The sequence below is a fragment of the Salminus brasiliensis genome, chromosome 13 (genome assembly GCF_030463535.1).
Source record: "Salminus brasiliensis chromosome 13, fSalBra1.hap2, whole genome shotgun sequence".
Classification (NCBI taxonomy): domain Eukaryota; kingdom Metazoa; phylum Chordata; class Actinopteri; order Characiformes; family Bryconidae; genus Salminus; species Salminus brasiliensis.
In genome coordinates this window covers 12,852,317-12,857,316 of record NC_132890.1, presented here as the reverse complement: position 1 = coordinate 12,857,316, position 5,000 = coordinate 12,852,317, and the positions used below count along the sequence as shown (strand labels likewise).

Here is a 5,000-nt window from a genome sequence, read left to right as displayed (position 1 = left end):
GCCGGCCGCCAGACTCGGCCTTGTCAACATAAAAGTCACATAAGCCACGTGAGTCGAATGGGCTCGTGAAACGGGACAATTACAAAATCACAAATCTTTCTCAACTGTCTTGGCTCCTTTTATTTACACCCCTAAATTCCACATACTAAGGTACAACAGGAATACGGGATAAATGCAGAGGCTACTTCCTACCAATATGGAAGCCGGGCAAAAAAAAAAAAAGAAAAAAGCTCACGCTAGCACGCCGGGCGAAGCATCGCTCTGAGGTGAGTTGCGAGTCGCAGGGATGCCGGTGAAGCAGGCTCGGGCTGAGTGGGCCAGCCAGCCTTTTGACTTAGGGAAGTGGCGTCGCCATGTCAAGTTCAAAGAGCTCTGTGAAGCTTTAGGGGGACAAAAGAACAACTGTTGTAGATGCAGGCAGGTCTGGGAGGAGAATTTAAAAAAAACTCAATACAACTGGAAATCAGCCCCCCGAAACGAGAACGGGGACCCATGAATGGCGGCCCATGACTTGAGGTTGCGTGTAACGGTGAAATAAACATCACGGCTGTGACGAAACGGTGCTGTTATTGCCCCACGGCTCACTCCCTTTCGTGATGTGTTGCTTTAATGTGACCTAAGTAAGTGATCTAAATTAGCAGGTGTTTTTTTGTTTGTTTGTTTGTTTTTAACAGCAAATATTGGGCTTGTCCCACCCATGAGCTGCAACTGTGATTGGTTGTAGTTCTGCTCTGCGTTGACATCCTGTAACAGACTTTCCCCCCCATGTTGTCAGTTTCCTCAAACGTACACTGACCCCTACTGGCAGGCTTGGGTTACTTTTATCCACAGCATTCCCTCCACAGAGTTCTTGTTGAATATTTTCCAGTGTTTTGTTTTGAGAGCAACTGGCTATAATTAAGCCAAACTACAACTGATTGGTTTCCATCCCATGGCAGGCCATGCAGGTGGGCTTAAACGGCATCTGACGCTGAAATGTTTCGACTCTGAAGACTCCAAAGGCCGTATGAAATGTAACACAAGGACGTACATGTAAAAGAAAGGGTAATGCGTTGTAGATTTGTGAAAGCGTAAAGTAAGATGGAGTAAAAGTAAGAAAAGCAAGTGAAAGAATGTGCATGTAAGTGCTTGAGGATGGCAAAAGCTTACAGCACCTGGTATTCCCAGGCTGTCTCCCATCCAAGTACTAACCAGGCCCGACCCTGCTTAGCTTCTGAGATCAGACGAGATCGGGCGTGCTCAGGGTGGTATGGCCGTAAGCGAGAGCACTGCTTCCACTCAGCCTATTTATAAGCATGCGGCAAAAGACGGCTGCCTTTTCCACACTACAGGGGACACACATTTACTCGCCCTCCTTTCTTACTTCCAAAGCAACCCCACCAAGCTCATTCAAACCAATCACACATTTCATTGCTCTCTCCTGTCCTCCTTCTCTTTTCACAAAAAAAATAAAACAACAAAACTTGCTCTTTTGGCTGACACTTGAACATTCAGCAACAAAGGCTAACGCCGGCCGCCAGACTCGGCCTTGTCAACATAAAAGTCACATAAGCCACGTGAGTCGAATGGGCTTGTGAAACGGGACAATTACAAAATCACAAATCTTTCTCAACTGTCTTGGCTCCTTTTATTTACACCCCTAAATTCCACATACTAAGGTACAACAGGAATACGGGATAAATGCAGAGGCTACTTCCTACCAATATGGAAGCCGGGCAAAAAAAAAAAAAGAAAAAAGCTCACGCTAGCACGCCGGGCGAAGCATCGCTCTGAGGTGAGTTGCGAGTCGCAGGGATGCCGGTGAAGCAGGCTCGGGCTGAGTGGGCCAGCCAGCCTTTTGACTTAGGGAAGTGGCGTCGCCATGTCAAGTTCAAAGAGCTCTGTGAAGCTTTAGGGGGACAAAAGAACAACTGTTGTAGATGCAGGCAGGTCTGGGAGGAGAATTTTAAAAAAACTCAATACAACTGGAAATCAGCCCCCCGAAACGAGAACGGGGACCCATGAATGGCGGCCCATGACTTGAGGTTGCGTGTAACGGTGAAATAAACATCACGGCTGTGACGAAACGGTGCTGTTATTGCCCCACGGCTCACTCCCTTTCGTGATGTGTTGCTTTAATGTGACCTAAGTAAGTGACCTAAATTAGCAGGTGTTTTTTTGTTTGTTTGTTTGTTTTTAACAGCAAATATTGGGCTTGTCCCACCCATGAGCTGCAACTGTGATTGGTTGTAGTTCTGCTCTGCGTTGACATCCTGTAACAGACTTTCCCCCCCATGTTGTCAGTTTCCTCAAACGTACACTGACCCCTACTGGCAGGCTTGGGTTACTTTTATCCACAGCATTCCCTCCACAGAGTTCTTGTTGAATATTTTCCAGTGTTTTGTTTTGAGAGCAACTGGCTATAATTAAGCCAAACTGCAACTGATTGGTTTCCATCCCATGGCAGGCCATGCAGGTGGGCTTAAACGGCATCTGACGCTGAAATGTTTCGACTCTGAAGACTCCAAAGGCCGTATGAAATGTAACACAAGGACGTACATGTAAAAGAAAGGGTAATGCGTTGTAGATTTGTGAAAGCGTAAAGTAAGATGGAGTAAAAGTAAGAAAAGCAAGTGAAAGAATGTGCATGTAAGTGCTTGAGGATGGCAAAAGCTTACAGCACCTGGTATTCCCAGGCAGTCTCCCATCCAAGTACTAACCAGGCCCGACCCTGCTTAGCTTCCGAGATCAGACGAGATCGGGCGTGCTCAGGGTGGTATGGCCGTAAGCGAGAGCACTGCTTCCACTCAGCCTATTTATAAGCATGCGGCAAAAGACGGCTGCCTTTTCCACACTACAGGGGACACACATTTACTCGCCCTCCTTTCTTACTTCCAAAGCAACCCCACCAAGCTCATTCAAACCAATCACACATTTCATTGCTCTCTCCTGTCCTCCTTCTCTTTTCACAAAAAAAATAAAACAACAAAACTTGCTCTTTTGGCTGACACTTGAACATTCAGCAACAAAGGCTAACGCCGGCCGCCAGACTCGGCCTTGTCAACATAAAAGTCACATAAGCCACGTGAGTCGAATGGGCTTGTGAAACGGGACAATTACAAAATCACAAATCTTTCTCAACTGTCTTGGCTCCTTTTATTTACACCCCTAAATTCCACATACTAAGGTACAACAGGAATACGGGATAAATGCAGAGGCTACTTCCTACCAATATGGAAGCCGGGCAAAAAAAAAAAAAGAAAAAAGCTCACGCTAGCACGCCGGGCGAAGCATCGCTCTGAGGTGAGTTGCGAGTCGCAGGGATGCCGGTGAAGCAGGCTCGGGCTGAGTGGGCCAGCCAGCCTTTTGACTTAGGGAAGTGGCGTCGCCATGTCAAGTTCAAAGAGCTCTGTGAAGCTTTAGGGGGACAAAAGAACAACTGTTGTAGATGCAGGCAGGTCTGGGAGGAGAATTTTAAAAAAACTCAATACAACTGGAAATCAGCCCCCCGAAACGAGAACGGGGACCCATGAATGGCGGCCCATGACTTGAGGTTGCGTGTAACGGTGAAATAAACATCACGGCTGTGACGAAACGGTGCTGTTATTGCCCCACGGCTCACTCCCTTTCGTGATGTGTTGCTTTAATGTGACCTAAGTAAGTGACCTAAATTAGCAGGTGTTTTTTTGTTTGTTTGTTTGTTTTTAACAGCAAATATTGGGCTTGTCCCACCCATGAGCTGCAACTGTGATTGGTTGTAGTTCTGCTCTGCGTTGACATCCTGTAACAGACTTTCCCCCCCATGTTGTCAGTTTCCTCAAACGTACACTGACCCCTACTGGCAGGCTTGGGTTACTTTTATCCACAGCATTCCCTCCACAGAGTTCTTGTTGAATATTTTCCAGTGTTTTGTTTTGAGAGCAACTGGCTATAATTAAGCCAAACTGCAACTGATTGGTTTCCATCCCATGGCAGGCCATGCAGGTGGGCTTAAACGGCATCTGACGCTGAAATGTTTCGACTCTGAAGACTCCAAAGGCCGTATGAAATGTAACACAAGGACGTACATGTAAAAGAAAGGGTAATGCGTTGTAGATTTGTGAAAGCGTAAAGTAAGATGGAGTAAAAGTAAGAAAAGCAAGTGAAAGAATGTGCATGTAAGTGCTTGAGGATGGCAAAAGCTTACAGCACCTGGTATTCCCAGGCAGTCTCCCATCCAAGTACTAACCAGGCCCGACCCTGCTTAGCTTCCGAGATCAGACGAGATCGGGCGTGCTCAGGGTGGTATGGCCGTAAGCGAGAGCACTGCTTCCACTCAGCCTATTTATAAGCATGCGGCAAAAGACGGCTGCCTTTTCCACACTACAGGGGACACACATTTACTCGCCCTCCTTTCTTACTTCCAAAGCAACCCCACCAAGCTCATTCAAACCAATCACACATTTCATTGCTCTCTCCTGTCCTCCTTCTCTTTTCACAAAAAAAATAAAACAACAAAACTTGCTCTTTTGGCTGACACTTGAACATTCAGCAACAAAGGCTAACGCCGGCCGCCAGACTCGGCCTTGTCAACATAAAAGTCACATAAGCCACGTGAGTCGAATGGGCTTGTGAAACGGGACAATTACAAAATCACAAATCTTTCTCAACTGTCTTGGCTCCTTTTATTTACACCCCTAAATTCCACATACTAAGGTACAACAGGAATACGGGATAAATGCAGAGGCTACTTCCTACCAATATGGAAGCCGGGCAAAAAAAAAAAAAGAAAAAAGCTCACGCTAGCACGCCGGGCGAAGCATCGCTCTGAGGTGAGTTGCGAGTCGCAGGGATGCCGGTGAAGCAGGCTCGGGCTGAGTGGGCCAGCCAGCCTTTTGACTTAGGGAAGTGGCGTCGCCATGTCAAGTTCAAAGAGCTCTGTGAAGCTTTAGGGGGACAAAAGAACAACTGTTGTAGATGCAGGCAGGTCTGGGAGGAGAATTTTAAAAAAACTCAATACAACTGGAAATCAGCCCCCCGAA

General features: G+C 46.8%; 3 non-coding genes across 3 annotated transcripts; all 3 read right to left on the bottom strand.

Moving 5' to 3' along the window:
- Nucleotides 1–1,142: 1,142 nt before the first annotated feature.
- Nucleotides 1,143–1,261, bottom strand: LOC140575948 (5S ribosomal RNA). The gene has a single exon (XR_011981199.1). It is a non-coding gene; the product is annotated as a 5S ribosomal RNA (ribosomal RNA).
- A 1,389-nt stretch (nucleotides 1,262–2,650) lies between these two features.
- On the bottom strand, nucleotides 2,651–2,769 carry LOC140576518 (5S ribosomal RNA). Its single transcript, XR_011981728.1, has one exon. It is a non-coding gene; the product is annotated as a 5S ribosomal RNA (ribosomal RNA).
- A 1,389-nt stretch (nucleotides 2,770–4,158) lies between these two features.
- On the bottom strand, nucleotides 4,159–4,277 carry LOC140576517 (5S ribosomal RNA). The gene has a single exon (XR_011981727.1). It is a non-coding gene; the product is annotated as a 5S ribosomal RNA (ribosomal RNA).
- Between the last annotated feature and the right edge of the window lie 723 nt (nucleotides 4,278–5,000).